The 18,206-nt window shown below is 39.0% G+C and overlaps 1 protein-coding gene across 4 annotated transcripts in view; it reads left to right on the top strand.

Annotated features, from left to right (window-relative positions):
• Positions 1-18,206, top strand: part of LOC143348161 (uncharacterized) — a 45,287-nt gene that overhangs the window by 9,737 nt on the left and 17,344 nt on the right. The gene's annotated exons all lie outside the window — the stretch shown is intronic.

Here is an 18,206-nt window from a genome sequence, read left to right as displayed (position 1 = left end):
AAATTTTTTGACAAAATTAAAAAGTTTGAAATCATTCTGGAAAAATTATTTTCGGTTGCGGGGGTCAATTACAATCATTTTTAGTCATTAGACATACCCTCAAAATCCTACCCACTATCGAGAAAAAAATTCGAAAAGGTGTGAAATTTTTCGACGGAAAAAAAAATTTTCAAATCGTTCTGGAAAAATTATTTTCGGTTGAAGGGGTCAATTACAATCATTTTTGGTCAACAGACATACCCTCGAAATCCTATCCAGTTTCGAGAAAAAAATTCCTTACCGAAAATATAATTTCAGGCCAAAAATGCTTCTCGTAAATTTCATGCGAATCTTTAAAACACCATAACTTCTGAACGGATTGGACGATTTTAATGTTCAAAAAGCCAAACGCCGCGTATTTTAGTGTAGAATATGTACAAATCGCAAAAATATTCGAAAAGTTGGTCCTTGACCCCGCAAAATGAGAAAAACCCCATAAAAATGGTCCAATATTCAAACAGCCATAACTCCTACAATTATGAATATATTTCAATGAAACTTTTTTCTGAAGTAGAGCTCATGGGTACCTACAAAAAAGTATTAGACATCTTTTCTGTAGGGCATCAAACAAAATTACTAAAAATGAAAAATGAATTTTTAAGGAAAATCGACAGGGTGCCTAAATTTTTTGACGAAAAAAAAAATTTCAAATTGTTCTGAAAAAATTATTATCGGTTGGGGGGATCAATTGCAATCATTTTTTGTCATTACACATACCCCCGAAATCCTACCCCCTTTCGAGAAAAAAATTCAGAACGGGCGGAACTTTAAACGTTAATAACTTTTTAACGAAGCCTCCATCAACAAATTGTTATTCTAGATTTTCGTCTTATTTTGGCCTCTAGAATCCCGCATTAAAATTTTTCCCACGGGTGGCCAAACACCCTGTATATTAATATTATAAAATATTCAAATATTTGTCGAAAATTCGAATGATCTTAGTTAGTCGAAGTATTTGGTGTCAGAAAATTTGGACAAATAGCGCCGACCCTAATCTCGACGTGTCGTCGTGTTTTCTGTTCGTAAACCGTTCCACACGTTCCTAAATTCTTTTTTCTATTTTTGGAACGCATTCGCGCGATGCGTTTCTCATTTCGCGACGTCGCTTTCACAAAGCGAGAAGCTTTCTCGTTAACAGGGGAGTCTTTTTCTCGCCTCGGACGCGACAGTTCGTCGCCTCTGGTGTTGTTGCACGCCATCCGAAATCGTTCACCGTGTCACGGAAGAACGAGCTCAGCCCGTTCAACGCGTGCCTTCAAAACGTGCGACATTGTCGACGTTTATACACGGTATCTCGAAACTCTAAGTGAAGCGTTAACTAACGAAACATTCCATTTTTTATATTCCCTTAATAATTTACAATTTGTCTTAGGAAAACATTAGGTAATTTGTTTCAACGATCTAACGTTGAACGTGCATGTCGAAGATATTAGGATGTGTGGTATGAAAAACAAAAATGAAAAGATTACACGTTCGAAAAATGTCTGGATTCTAATCCATGACAAAAATACCATAGTGTCAAATAATTATTCGGATTTTCTTTTCTCTACAAATTTTAAATCATTCAGTTTTTACGTACACCCCGTATATTCGATGGGATTTCACGGGATATCGAGTGTATAGCGGAGCATCGAAGTGCGCCAATGGGTTAAGGAGGAACTTAAAGCTAACCTCTCGCTTCGGGGAACAACCGCGCTTCGATACACTTCGCATCGATTGGACAGTAAAATATTCTGAATGCAGTAAGCGATCTTCTGCATTAAAGAGGAGACTTGAATGTCATAGAGGGTTAAAGGTCCAAGGAAAGTCCGTAGTTCGACGAAACGTCTATTTAGTCCTTGTACTTCATCGATTATTTCAGTTTCGTTCAACCTTCTCCAGGTCACTATTTTCAGTGTTGCCAAAAATTACCAGCCATTTCAGTATACATAAATTGATAGGCTAGCACGGGATAAAAATATTAATAAATATAAAATTTCAAATTATCAACAGTTATACCACATTGAAAATACCGATTCTCGTCCAATTAGCGAAGTTAAGCAACATTGGGCGCGGTTAGTATCTAGATGGGTGACCGCTTGGCGTTTTGCATTATTGTATACCGTTAATGTTATTTAAAAAACCAGAAAAGAAAATTAAAATCGTGCGAGACACGTTCGAAAAATATACTGTTACGTGTTATGCCCCCCTGTCGGGGGTCTTGGATTATTCGCCCCTGGCTCGAGTGGACTGTAGAACGGCCGGTGGTGGTGTGCTGCCAGTGACGACGACAAAGTCGAAACGCGTGGACGCAGCTGAATATGGATCGAGAAGAGAGTGCATGCCGCATGTTGGAAACAGCGTAGGGGGTTTAAAGCACGATCGTGCCACGAGATCTTTTAAAGGGGCGGCGGTCGATTAAGCCGCGATCCAGTTCGTGAGAGAATTCCGCCCCTGTCTCGCGTTGAACACCGTTGGAATACTTTCCCTTTCCCAGAAGAATTCTTCGCTCGAGTGAAATGAAATCTCGATAGGGCGGGGGGGGGGGGGGGGAGAGAGGGGGGAGCTTCGTCACGGTCGAAATTGAAATATTCATGGAACGACGCTTCCAGGAATGTTCAGATTTTTATCCGACGACAGTCGAGTATTTCGTCGAGCTTCCACGCGATAATTCGTTTCCGAGTATATCGCCGAGCGAATGCAATGGAGGCTCATCAACGTGGCGCGCCTGGAAATTTAGCAGAGGAACGTAACTGAAAATAAACGAAGACGAACACGTCGTAATACTTAGCGAAACTTTTAGATAAGGTAGAGACAAAGTTTGTTTGATATTAAGATGTGAAATATTGTGTCGTGTAGAATGGTGCCCCAGGGGCCTGACTACAATTGCCTAATGAGAGGGGAGATTGCAAAGAATGAAAGAATAAGTCTCGATTATTCGCATAAATTAGCGACAGAGGAAGTAATACGATTAATTGAATCACGTGACCCGTACTTACTTTCACGAACGAGACACAACGGGGAATTAGATTTCTACTGAAGTGTCTTAAGTGGCACGCGAAGGTTAACGAGGCTTAATGAGGACGAATATCTGATATGTCCATTAATGATCTTAAAATGAAAGGTTAAATCTATTACCATTCTGCGATTCGCCAATGTCATCCTGTTAAGCACGTTTAATATTGGAGTGCAGTTGCGATTTAAATAGAACATACCATTATATCACATGGTCCAAATAAACTGTTACAAGCTGTTTCCGCTGAGATCAACGAAAATATCGACTTAATTTTCCTTTTACACACGTTGACCGCCAGACCAATTACATTTACTCGAGAAATTAATTAACGTTGTAGGACTTAAAACCCATAAATAAACATTTTCAACCAAAAAGATGATCGTTACTTTTTTACACACTTAATGATACCCAACTTATGAAGTAGACTCTAAAGTGGAAGTGATAAAGTTACGAAAGTACGCTAAATTAAAAACTGACACGAAGTATTATATTAAGTTTCCTAGTTATAACGTTTTGGAAAGTTTTTCGATGGTAACATTATGATCTTACGGGATAAAAGTTTTGGCCGGTACTTAAATGGAAGAAAATGTAGGAGAGCAAATTAATATGGTCGAGTAAAAATTTCATATCGGTGGAACGGAAGGCAAGAATGGGTACATCTTTTTCGTAATTGTTGGACCGAAGGGTGGAGTCTCCCATCCAACTCTTTATTTCAAAGTTTCAGTCCAGTTTGTCGTAGGAATATTATATCAGAATCGTGGATCGAACTCTAAGTCCCTTTCACTTGGACTGTTATAATATCTCTACTTGGAAATGGGGTTGAAACTTGAATCTATTAAGGTATGATTGCATCGTTAATCTGTTCGAATACTTGAATATACAGAGTATTCAGTCAACCATGGGAAACATTTTAATGGGGGATTCTAGAGGCCAAAATAAGACGAAAATTAAGAATACTAATCTGTTGATGGAGGCTTCGTTAAAAAGTTATTAACGTTTAAAGTTCCGCCCATACTGAATTTTTTTCTAGAAAGTGGGTAGGATTTCGGGGGTAGGTCTATTCACCAAAAATGATTGTAATTGACCCCCGTGACCGGAAATAATTTTCCCAGGACGATTTGAAATTTTTTTTTCCCGTCGAAAAATTTAGACACCTACCCCCTGTCGATTTTTCTTAAAAATTCTTTTTTCAATTTTAGTAATTTTGTTTGACGCCCTACAGAAAAGTTGTCTAATATTTTTTTGTAGGTACCCATAGGCTCTGTTTTAGAAAAAAGTTTCATTAAAATATATTCACTATTGTAGGAATTATGGCTGCTTGAAAATTGGACCATTTTTATGGGGGTTTTCTAATTTTACAGGACCAAGGAATAACTTTTTCAATATTGTTAGAATTCCTACATATTCTTCGTCAAAATACCCGTAGTTTGCTTTTTTAAACATTAAAATCGTCCAATCTATTCAGAAGTTATGACGTTTTAAAGATACGCAAGAAATTTTCGAGTGTCATTTCTGGCCTGAAATTAGATTTTCAGTAAGGAATTTTTTTCTCGAAAATTCGTAGGATTTCGGGGGTATGTGTAATGGCAAAAAATGCTTGCAATTGACCCCTGCAACTAAAAATAATTTTTCCAAAACGATTTGAAATTTTTTTTTTCCGTCGAAAAATTTCACACCTTTTCGAATTTTTTTCTAGAAAATGGGTAGGATTTCGGGAGTATGTCTATTCATCAAAAATGATTGTAATTGACCCCCGCAACCGAAAATAATTTTTTCAGAACGGTTTGAAATTTTTTTTTCCCGTCGAAAAATTTCACACCTTTTCGAAATTTTTTCTAGAAAATGGGTAGGATTTCGGGAGTATGTCTATTCATCAAAAATGATTGTAATTGACCCCCGCAACCGAAAATAATTTTTTCAGAATTAATTAAAAATTTTTTTTTCCTCGAAAAATTTAAGCACCTTACTTCCCTGTCGATTTTTCTTAAAAATTCATTTTTCATTTTTAGTAATTTTGTATGATGCCCTACAGAAAAGTTGTCTAATACATTTTTGTAGGTACCCATGAGCTCTACTTCAGAGAAAAGTTTCATTGAAATATATTCACAATTGTAGGAGTTATGGCTGTTTGAAAATTGGACCATTTTTATAGGGTTTTTTTCATTTTGCGGAGTCAAGGACCAACTTTTCGAATATTTTTACGATTTGTACATATTCTCCGTCAAAATACGCATAGTTTGCTTTTTTAAACATTAAAATCGTCCAATCCGTTCAAAAGTTATGACGTTTTAAAGATACGCAAGAAACTTTCGAGCGTCATTTCTGGCCTGAAATTAGATTTTGTGGTAAGGAATTTTTTTCTCGAAAGTGCGTAGGATTTCGGGGGTATGTGTAATGACCAAAAATGATTGTAATTGACCCCCACAGCTAACTATATTTTTTTCAGAACGATTTGAAATATTTTAATTTCGTCGAAAAATTTAGGCATCTGATTAGATTTTCGGTAAGGAATTTTTTTCTCGAAAATGCGTAGGATTTCGGGGGTATGTGTAATGACCAAAAATGATTGTAATTGACCCCCACAGCTAACAATATTTTTTTCAGAACGATTTGAAATATTTTAATTTCGTCGAAAAATTTCACACCTTCGCGAATTTTTTTCAAGAAAATGGGTAAGATTTCAGGGGTATGTCTATTCACCAAAAATGCTTGCAATTGACCCCTGCAACTAAAAATAATTTTCCCAAGACGATTCGAAAGTCTTTTTTTTCACCCAAAACTTTCAGCACTTACTTGAATTTTGTTCTCGAAAGTGGATAGGATTTCGGAAATATGTGTATTCACCAAAAATGATTATAATTGACCTTCGCAGCCGGAAATAATTTTTCCAGAACGATTTGAAATGTTTTAATTTAATTGTTAATAACTTTTTAACGAAGCCTCCATCAACAAATTGATATTCTTGATTTTCGTCTTATTCCGGCTTCTAGAATCTTCCATTAAAATTTTTCCCAGGGTTGCCCGAGCACCCTGTGTAAATTTATTCGCGGGTTAAAATTATTTTCTATTACGCGAGTCTTCGCGTCTACCGAATACGACGTTTACAGAATCCATAAATATTCGCGAAAATATCAGTCGTTCCGCCGCGGAACCAGCTGTTACACTTCGAATTTCGCAACGCGTATGATTCATCGACGCTTCGAAAAGGAATTCGTCGAAGGCGTCCAACGTACACGCGTCACTCGTGACCAGTTGAAATCCGTGTTCCGACGTGTACTCGACGTGTAGTCGGTTGTGCCCGGTGCCGCGATTGATGGAAAGGACGAATTTGCGAACGATCGATAACCTCCATCCATCATCCGTAAAACGGCGTCCGTCGGCCGCGTTTCACCGCGACAGTGCTCTCGATTCGTTGCTCGAGTAACCTTTGCCCTTGCCCAAAGTCACCGAAAACGTCCGCGGTACTGGAAAGTTTCGTTTACGGATTTAATTAATTCATCGTGTTCTAAACAGCTGTTGCTCGCTTCTACTTATTAACGCCGGGCGAATTTTACTTGAGACAAATGTGGAACAATTATTTGAAATTAAATTTCAGCGTTTTGATTCCAGAACCGTCGCTTGGAAATAAATTGTAATGAAATTATAAAAGGTAATAGTATTCGTGTGGCGTGTGTATGTGTGTATGACATTTTTTAAAGCGAACATTTATCATTTCTATCAACGAGTAACAATTGCAAGAGCGTGGGGGTCGACGGAGATGAATAAAATTCAGAATACCGCGATACGAAACTGGTTGAGAACCACTGGTTCGGGGAATCGAACGAGATCGATTTTCTCGAACCCACGGAAAAATATATCCAGACTGCATGGAAATTTTAAAAGCCGTGAGATGAAAAGAACGTTTATAAATAAACGGAACACGGTGGATGGGGTTGGCCTATCCAATCGTCTCGGTTGTCTCCCGTGTTCTAATACCTCGAATAAAAACACCACAACGTTTTTTTCTCCTGCACGCCACGCCGTCGAAGAGTCGATCGATTTCACTAAAGAGCCATTGGCTCGAGTCACGAGCGAGTCATTTGGGAGAATGACGATAACGAGAGATTAATATGGGTTTCGCATTTCTATGGAAGATTAAGCCTGCAATTAGCGTTAAGACCCATACATCGATTACAGGCGTAAAAGCATTAGTTTAGAACATAATTTAATTGTAATATTGTGACGTTTTTTGGTATCCTCAACGATTTCGAAGATATTTGAGTGGGGTCTATAGAAATGCAATAATCCGTTCGACGTTCCGGGGTTAATATTGCTCTCTATCGCAAGAGATAGTTTACAATGTGCAGGCTTGCACGAAATTAGGCAAACAAAGTGTCATTGAAGAATGCATATTTCGTGCGTGTTTACATTGCACAGTTCTGTTGGTATCACACCGTGCCAGAAATGAACAATGTTTGAATAACGATGAATACATCTCTATCTAGATCCGTGTTTTCCATAGTAGGGGGCGCTACCACCAGATGGGGCGCTTTGTAATCTAAAGGGGGCGCTAAAGAATAATTCTGTTGCAAAGAAATGTGCTTGTATTAACACTAGGTTTACGGTACGCGTCAATTTGACGCATTCAGATTCTAAACTTGACGTTATAGGACTCATGAATATTATTTGTTAGCAATTTATGTTGAATTGCTGAATATGGATGTATACTTTAATTAAAAGAAAAAACTGCAACTGTCAACGTAGCGAATTATAATAAAAATATGCGCAACGAGTGTCCGTAAACCTAGTGTTAATATACATAGTAGTGTAACAGAAATATTTATACTTATTCATTCGTCTACGTTATTCGAACGAACTTTTCAAATTCGGGCGATCTAGTTAAAACTTGTTTGTGCATCGTGGATAAAACGTTCGTTATTCGCTGTCTGGATAAAATCGTGCCCAACCCCGATTCCCGTTAACGTTTCCACGCGACCTTCCGAATGGTGACGCAAGCACTCGTCGCAAGTTCAATTCTGAGGTTATGACTCAACCGAATATTAGAGTAACGATTATACAAAGTGCTTCGTAATCGCGTGTCGAAGGTTCGGGCGATGAATTCACGACGGGAGGAACAAAATAAACGTACATATACAGGGTGTTCGACCACCCCTGGGAAAAATTTTAATGGGAGATTCTAGAGGCCAAAATAAGACAAAACTCAAGAATACAAATTTGTTGATGGAGGACTCGTTAAAAAGTTATTAACAATTAAATTCAAAACTTTCAAATCGTTTTGGGAAAATTACTTTCAGGTGAGGGGGTCAATTGCAATCATTTTTGGTGAATAGACATACCCTCGCAATCCTACCCACTTTCGAGAAAAAAATTCGAAAAGATGTGAAATTTTTCGACGGGAAAAAAAAATTTCAAATCGTTTTGGAAAAATTATTTTCGGTTGCGGGGGTCAGTTACAATAATTTTTGGTGAATAGACATACCCCGGAAATCCTACCCACTTTCTAGAAAAAATTCGAGAAGGTACACAAATTTTCGACAAAATTAAAAAATTTGGTGCCTGAATTTTTCGGCGAAAAAAAAAATTTCAAATCGTTCTGGAAAAATTAGTTTCAGTTGCGGGGATCAATTACAACCATTTTTGGTCACTAGACATACCCTCGAAATCCTACCCACTTTCGAGAAAAAAATTCGAATAGGTAGTGAAATTTTTCGACAGAATTCAAAAATTTCAAATGGTTCTGGAAAAATTATTTTCGGTTGCAGGGGTTAATTATAAGCATTTTTGGTGAATAGACATATCCCTGAAATCCTACCCACTTTCGAGAAAAAAAATCGGGTAGGTGTTGAAATTTTTCGGCGAAAAAAAATTTTTCAAATCGTTCTGGAAAAATTATTTTCGGTTACAGGGGTCAATTGCAATCATTTTTGGCCATTACACATACCCCCGAAATCCCACGTATTTTCGAGAAAAAAATTCCTTACCGAAAATCTAATTAGGTGCCTCTCGACGAAAAAAAAAAATTCAAATCGTTTTGGAAAAATTCTTTTCGGTTACGAGGGGCAATTACGATCATTTTTTGTGAATAGACATACCCCCGGAATCCTACCCACTTTCTAGAAAAAAATTCGAGAAGGTACACAAATTTTCGACAAAATTAAAAAATTTCAAATCGTTTTGGAAAAATTATTTTCGGTTACAGGGGTCAATTGCAATCATTTTTGGCCATTACACATACCCCCGAAATCCCACGTATTTTCGAGAAAAAAATTCCTTACCGAAAATCTAATTAGGTGCCTCTCGACGAAAAAAAAAAATTCAAATCGTTTTGGAAAAATTCTTTTCGGTTACGAGGGGCAATTACGATCATTTTTTGTGAATAGACATACCCCCGAAATCCTACCCACTTTCTAGAAAAAAATTCGAGAAGGTACACAAATTTTCGACAAAATTAAAAAATTTCAAATCGTTTTGGAAAAATTATTTTCGGTTACAGGGGTCAATTACAATCATTTTTGGCCATTACACATACCCCCGAAATCCCACGTATTTTCGAGAAAAAAATTCCTTACCGAAAATCTAATTAGGTGCCTCTCGACGAAAAAAAAAAATTCAAATCGTTTTGGAAAAATTCTTTTCGGTTACGAGGGGCAATTACGATCATTTTTTGTGAACAGACATATCCCCGGAATCCTACCCACTTTCTAGAAAAAAATTCGAGAAGGTACACAAATTTTCGACAAAATTAAAAAATTTCAAATCGTTTTGGAAAAATTATTTTCAGTTACAGGGGTCAATTACGATCATTTTTTGTGAATAGACATACCCCCGAAATCCTACTCACTTTCTACAAAAAAATTCAGTACCGGCGGAATTTTAAACGTTAATAACCTTTTAACGAAGCCTCTATCAACAAATTGGTATTCTTGATTTTCGTCTTATTTTGGCCTCTAGAATCCCCCATTAAAATTTTTCCCAGGGGTGGTCGAACACCCTGTATACGCTGCCTAGCCATTATTTTCCTATTTTTAAATTACACGCACCGTAGCTTAGATCGTATCGTGCTACATCCTTAACGCGTCGTAACGCGGGAAGTCCTGAACGTTTCGCGTTCGTAAAACACTCTTTTTTGGCCCATGCAAGTTCTAACTTCAGCCGTCGAAGCGTGACTGTGTCAAAATCACGAAATTGGCTTCTTTAGGGAATATTCTCGCTATGGCGACGGCGAATCGATGAGTAGGCAGATGTAAAGGAAACGAAATCGTACTCCACGGGGTTAACACGAGCGTATAAATCGTGAAAACCACGAGGCCAATGTCGTTTCGTTATTCAGCAGGCGCGGCCGTTGCTTTGGTCGCGGAACGATTATCGGCCCGAGGGGGAGGGGGCGTAGCTCCTGTGGAGTATAAAAAAAGAAGAAAATTGTGTATCTGGCGTGTCTACCCGACGCGAGCACGTTCGTACGAGCGCGTCGTGGTAACCGCTAACAAGGCTTTTCTATTTATAGCGCATCGTTGCCGTACGTAGCTTCGAGAAACGCGCCCCGAAGCCCCGCAGTTTTCCGATTTTCTCCGTAGACCGAGTTTCCCCGACGGCGCTGGAACCGCGACGCAACTCGAACCTAACCTAGAATCGTCTCGGGGTCTTCGGCAGCACGCCAAACGCGAATATTCTTCGAAACGTCGATCGAAAGTTCGGGGATTCCCCACCAGTTACAGTGAGTCCCGAAATCCGTGCTGGAGCGGCCTGCTCCGGTTACAAAGTAAATCGTACAGAGGCCGACACCACTGTCGGAACCTTTCTTGGAATTTTATTAACGGAATCGGTTTTCTTTACCCGCATCGATTCCTCGAAACGTTCAATTTGGAAGACAAATACAAGTTGCGGATTGCACATGGAGTTTTGCGCGTGGGGGAAAAATAACGTTTTACCGTATGAATTTTTTGTATCTTCATTTCGAAAAGAGTTACGGCTTGTCCCAGTTTCTCGAATCACTCTGTTATGTTCGCAACGGTTAATGGCGTATGACTCGATCGTGGTTTGGCTTTATTGGCGGCGCCACTGTTGTTCTGATAATTTTCGCGACGCAAAAAGAATTACCTAACTGTTCCGTGTAAACAACTTGTTTCTTAATATTTGTAACTGTTGGATTAGCGTAGCTTTGAACGACAGCAATAAGGCTTGCTCGAACGTAAAGTTTTGTGTATCGTTGAAAATTTGGCTGCACGCGTATTCTTCGCGAGTTCTAAACAGGAAACAAGGAAGTCATTTGTCGCTGGAGAACTGATCTGTCGGGGATAGACACTTTTCAGATATTGGCACTATTCCATACTTTTGAAGCCACTCCCACGCATTAATCGGCGCCCATCCTCTCGTCGGAGTCGTTAAACCTGACTGTAGCATCGTCGGGACAGTGAAAAATCGCATGAATTGCCACAGTCGTTAACGACGAACCGCGTTAGTATCCTTTGCAATAAAAAGCATAGCTTGAAACAAACTTTAACATAGTCTCTGTGAATAAGAAACAATGTTTTCTGCTGTACTTATCAATTTAGAGATACACTATACTCGTTATAATAAAATAACTTGAAAATAACATGATTTTTACTGTAGAATACCGTTTTTGACTAGTTTAAAACAACAACGTAGGCGTGGTTTCGTGCACGTGGAGGGGGGAGGGGGCGTGGTTTTGTACCCGCCCATATAAATCAGTTGCCCACGCCCACTGTAGACTGCATCAACAGATGTTCGATTAAAGTGTAACAAAACGCGTAAACTGCAATTTGACTTTGTATCGTAATTTCTAATGATATTTGTCGAAAGAAAGGCCACGCGTGACGATAACAGCCCGAAGAAAAAAATGTTAACGTATCAGAACGTTTAGTCGCGAGGACCCAGGGGTCTCTGAGAGCGGCACGAGCGACACAAAGACCGTTCTAACGCGTCTAGACAAACGTAACCGAAAACGGGCGCCGCAGACCGTGAGGTAATCTCTTTGAACTTGTCGGCTAGAAAAACAGAATCTGCAAACACGGCCGGGTTTCCAACATTTTTGAACGCGCACCAAGTCGATCCCGGTGGCAATGCCCCGCGCCCGAGATGTGTGCACTCGGCTCGAAGTCAAACGGAGCACGAAATTGCGTTCCAAAGGTTCAAAAGATATCATAGCCCGTTGGTCGGGAAGTCAAGTCGTCGTTGATTAGACACACGAGTATGCGAATCGTTCAACGAGTTCCGGTTCTTTTTCCTTTTAATGCGACCTAATATACACCTTAGAGATTCCGTACTTTGGTTCACCCGGTATCTCTTTGCGAATATTCTTCTTTTATTTCATTCTCTGATTATCTTGTACAGGGTGTAATTATTATTAATAATCTCCAACAAGATTACATAAAGTTCTGATTAGTTACAGTATAATCTCTTTCTCGTAAACCCCTTTTATTTCTTTCAAGTATATTTTAAACGAAACGTTCAAGATGGCGGATTTAGATAGGAAATATCTACGTATCTCGGCCATTTTCGGTCGTACGAAGAAACTCCCTGGGACGAAGTTGCATTACTTTAAGGAATAGAAAATGTTGTCTTAAGGTAATTTTTTTGTAACGAGGTTTCATGGTTGCTGGTATATTGTTAAACGACACTATATATTTTTATCATTGTGACGTGATTCTTGAGGTGACGACCAATCCGATAATCTATAATAATCTGACCTTTATGTGGCCTTGAATACGGAAAATCTAGGGTAGCCCACTTTAGTCCAGCACTTTCGATATTTCGTCGCTTTTGGCGATACGAAGAAATGCCAGAGGAAAATGGTTAAATGGATAATTAGGAAAATATTTTTCTCAAACTCGCCGCTTATCGGATTTCAAAGTCATCGACTTCATTCTTGATTTTCAAACGACATTATACAGAGAATATCCAGAGCGAATTATTTAAGCGTATCATCTGAATTTAGTTGTAAATTATTTGTTGGATAAAAAAAGCGTTCCAAACGAAAAGCAAAGTTCAACGATTAATTTTTTGCTACTTTACCTTTTTAGCTGTATGATTTGACTCACTCTCTACGATAACATAACTTAGAAATGATTCTGTCGTTGCAGGCCTCTCTAAATGTGACCAAAACGTCTAACTCCGTCATTCGACTTACTCTGTCCGACAACATAACCTAGAAATGATTCTGTCGTTGCATGCTTCTCTAAAACTGACCAAAACGTCTAACCTCATCATTTGACTTACTCTGTACGACAATATAACCTAGAAATGAATCTGTCGTTGCATGCCTCCCTAAATTTGACCAAAAAATCTAACTCTGTCATTCGACTTACTCTCTACGACAACATAACCTCGAAATGATTCTATCGTTGTTGGTCTCCCTAAAACTGACCAAAACGTCTAACCTCATCATTTGATTTACTCTGTACGACAACATAACCTAGAAATGATTCTGTCATTGCATGCTTCTCTAAAACTGACCAAAACGTCTAACCTCATCATTTGACTTACTCTGTACGACAACATAACCTAGAAATAAATCTGACGTTGCAGGCCTCCCTAAATCTGACCAAAACGTCTAACTCTGTCATTCGACTTACTCTCTACGACAACATAACCTCGAAATGATTCTATCGTTGCAGGCCTCCCTAAATCTGACCAAAACGTCTAACTCCGTCATTCGACTTACTCTGTACGACAACTTAACCTCGAAATGATTCTATCGTTGTAGGTCTCCCTAAAACTGACCAAAACGTCTAATCCCGTCATTCGACTTATTCTCTACGACAACATAACCTAGAAATGATTCTGTCGTTGCATGCCTCTTTAAAACTGACCAAAACGTCTAACCTCATCATTTGACTTACTCTGTACGACAACATAACCTAGAAATGATTCTGTCGTTGCATGCCTCCCTAAATTTGACCAAAAAATCTAACTCTGTCATTCGACTTACTCACTACGACAACATAACCTCGAAATGATTCTATCGTTGTTGGTCTCCCTAAAACTGACCAAAACGTCTAACCTCATCATTTGATTTACTCTGTACGACAACATAACCTAGAAATGATTCTGTCATTGCATGCTTCTCTAAAACTGACCAAAACGTCTAACCTCATCATTTGACTTACTCTGTACGACAACATAACCTAGAAATAAATCTGTCGTTGCAGGCCTCTCTAAAACTGACCAAAACGTCTAACCTCATCATTTGACTTACTCTGTACGACAACATAACCTAAAAATGATTCTGACGTTACAGGCCTTCCTAAATCTGACCAAAACGTCTAACCCCGTCATTCGACTTACTCTGTACGACAACATAACCTAGAAATGAATCTGTCGTTGCAAGCCTCTCTAAATCTGACCAAAACGTCTAACCTCATCATTCGACTTATTCTCCACGACAACATAACCTAGAAATGATTCTGTCGTTGCATGCCTCTTTAAAACTGACAAAAACGTCTAACCCCGTCACGGTTCCAGATTTAATATTCAAGACCCAATTTGTATCTCGGATTCAAGAATCGGAATCATTCCAGTTCCCATTAATAATTACGAAGCACGATCGATCCTCTTAAAAAACTTACTGTCCGCCTCGCTGTTTGCGCGAATTGGCGCTTCTTTCGCTTCCGCCGCGATATTCTATCCACCGTGCACGTTCTATGCACTCCCGCCGAAGAGGTCTTTGACCGAGTAATAATAGTAATGATAACGTAGCCGCTTGTTCAATTTGGAACGAGTCCACCGATCGAGGTTAATCAACGTCGATCAGTGTACTGCCTCGTAGCAGAACCGTTTGGTCGTTTATAATTCAATACCCTCCTATCCCCACTCCTTCTCGATCATGGGAACACCGGGAGGATATATTATACGCGATTTGTTGCCCGCCGCGGGAGAACGGACGAAAAGTTTCCGAACCTTGGTCCCACCTTCCAGGGAATCTATTCTAAATCTAGACGAGTTTCGCTCGGCTTCGGGCCAAATTCTCAAACTCGAACGATATTACGGACGCGATAGATGGATCTGTTCTTCCCATCGAAACTTTTCCACCGCGAGCTTCGTACTTATTTTTCGACTCCTCCGGTCTCGTTTACTGTGTTCTTTCGCGTTTCTTATGCACGATCGTTATCTCTCGGGCGTGGAAAAATTCTGAATAAATCGCGAAGAAAAAGGAGGAACGAACTCCGTTCTTCGGTCTTCCCGCCCTTAGCGACGGGAACTGACAAGAAGAACGTCAGACCAGACTCTCGTCGATTTTAATGATATTTTGCAGGCTCGTAGATCCGTATGCACAACAACCATAGCCGTAGATGGCCAGAGGTGGTTACGAAACAATTTATTACACGCGTGCGTTATATGTGAATATTACAAAAAATAGATTTATTATTGTATTAATATTTTTTTTTATCCTTCGTTGGTACCAATAACGGTGGCAATCTTCCGGGCATTGACAGACTTAGAGGATTCGTAATATCCGTTGTAATTTCGCCCCGAGCGTTTGTTGGTCGGGATGGGTCACATAAGTAATTGGTGCACCATATTATACAGAGTGTTCGGCCACCCATGGGCAAAAATTTTAATGGGAGATTCTAGAGGTCAAAATAAGACGAAAATCAAGAATACTAATTTGTTGATTGAGGCTTCGTTAAAACGTTATTAACGTTCAAAGTTTCACACCTTCTCGAATTTTTTTCTAGAAAATGGGTAGGATTTCGGGTGTATGCCTATTCACCAAAAATGATTGTAATTGACCCCCACAGCTAACAATAATTTTTTCAGAACGATTTGAAATTTTTTTTTTCCGTCGAAAAATTTATGCGTCTAATTAGATTTTCGATAAGGAATTTTTTTCTCGAAAGTGCGTAGAATTTCGGGGGTACGTGTAATGGCCAAAAATGATTGTAATTGACCTTCGCAACCGAAAATAATTTTTCCAAAACGATTTGAAATTTTTTTTTTCCGTCGAAAAATTTCACATCTTTTCGAATTTTTTTCTAGAAAGTGGGTAGGATTTCGAGGGTATGTCTAATGACCAAAAATGATTGTAATTGACCCCCGCAACCGAAAATAATTTTTCCAGTACGATTTGAAAATTTCTTTTTCCGTCGAAAAATTTCACATTTTTTCGAATTTTTTTCTCGAAAGTGGGTAGGATTTCGAGGGTATGTCTATTCACCAAAAATGATTGTAATTGACCCCTGCAACCGAAAATAATTTTTCCAAAACGATTTGAAATTTTTTTTTGCTACGAAAAATTTCACATCTTTTCGAATTTTTTTCTAGAAAATGGGTAGGATTTCGGGTGTATGTCTAATGACCAAAAATGATTATAATTGACCTTCGCAACCGAAAATAATTTTTTCCAAAACAATTTGAAACTTTTTTTTCCGTCGAAAAATTTCACACCTTCTCGAATTTTTTTCTAGATAGTGGGTAGGATTTCGAGGGTATGTTTAATGACCAAAAATGATTGTAATTGACCCCTGCAACCGAAAATAATTTTTCCAGAACGATTTGAAATTTTTGAATTTAATTGTTAATAACTTTTTAACGAAGCCTCCATCAACAAATTGGCCTCTAGAATCCTCCATTAAAATTTTTCACATAGCGTGAAAGTTCAATATTGTTAAAACTAACGACGGTAACAAGAAATATTATTATTGTTTACTACTTGTTGATCGTAATCGACGTAATCAACGATTTTTAAATTAAAAAGCGACGTAAAAGCTACGTACAATCCATCGCCACTACGAAACCTAACCTCAATCTCGTCGCGCACGTTCGACCAGTAGTCGCCTCGTGGACGAACCATGGTCGTTAGAACGTTGTTTTGCTGAGAAAGGGAACGAAGACGGTGTATTTAACATGTCCGCACGAGATTCAGTCTGAGCCCCTCGTGTCTTCGAGACTTCGTTGCTAATTGGCTCAGCGTATCAACGACCTTTCTTACGAGGTTCCTTTTTACCAGACTTCTCTTAATGCGTCGATTTTTTGCGACGGTAACACGAGATCCACTTTGCCAGCCCGTTCAACCGAATTCCTTAACTGCCATCGATCGTTGTATCGGTACGATTAATTAGCCGCTTGGCTAACTAAAGACTACACAGCCGATCTTTAATCTCCCGTAGCAGTCTCGAATTTATCCCGACCGACAAGATAAAATCTTCAACATTTTATTTGTAACCCTTTTATTCGTTCGATATGAAATATTTCGTTCCGCGATGAAAATTTTCATTTTTATTCAACGTGTGTTTTCGATACGATTAATTAGCCGCTTGGCTAACTAAAGACCACACAGCCGATCTTTAATCTCCCGTAGCAGTCTCGAATTTATCCCGACCGACAAGATAAAATCTTCAACATTTTATTTGTAACCCTTTTATTCGTTCGATATGAAATATTTCGTTCCGCGATGAAAATTTTCATTTTTATTCAACGTGTGTTTTATTTTTATCAGAGCGACGGTGCTCGAGCAGTGGCGATGTATGATGAGCGACCCTCGATGTCGGTGCAGCGCGAGTTAATCGATTTCTCCTTCGCTTAAACGCTCTAACATCGACCCTGATTAGCTCCTTTGGACGGTGACCGACTCGATTCATACCTAAGGTACCAACGAGTCATTAACTCACGCGAATGTAATTAACAGTTTCGCGTGTCATTCTGCATCCTCTAAATCCTCAGAGTTTCTAAATAGTCACGCTGCGTATCGACCACCCTGTACATTGCACTTTCAAGGAGAGTGCAATACGATGATTCTGTGGCCAGCTGCTTGGAGGTTAGGTCAATCTGTGTCTCCGATCCATTACCGGACTCGCTTGATTTAATAGAGTTATGCAGGACCTCGTCTCTTTACTCGGCGTACGTCACGTGACCTCCCTTATTAGAATTAATCAAATTACATGCACCGATATACTCTCGTTCAAACAATGTTCGTCGGCAAAACTGTGAAAAAAAGCAGTCAGCTGAAGATTTTATATAATCGTTTGAAATTTCTCCATGGGTCATTCTTGACGAAAAACTTTTTCAACGGTCCACTACCAACGGGATAAATTACGCGTATTTAGTTACGTGGTTCACCCTGTATAATAATTTAATTGTTGCAAAAGTGATCTGTCCCGTCCACGGTTGCAACGGTCTCATCGATCGTACCTACGCAAAGGATGCAGACCCGTAG

Source organism: Colletes latitarsis, chromosome 11, assembly GCF_051014445.1.
Source record: "Colletes latitarsis isolate SP2378_abdomen chromosome 11, iyColLati1, whole genome shotgun sequence".
NCBI classification, from domain to species: domain Eukaryota; kingdom Metazoa; phylum Arthropoda; class Insecta; order Hymenoptera; family Colletidae; genus Colletes; species Colletes latitarsis.
The sequence above is the reverse complement of the archived record's forward strand: the minus strand, read 5'-3'. Positions and strand labels throughout refer to the sequence as shown.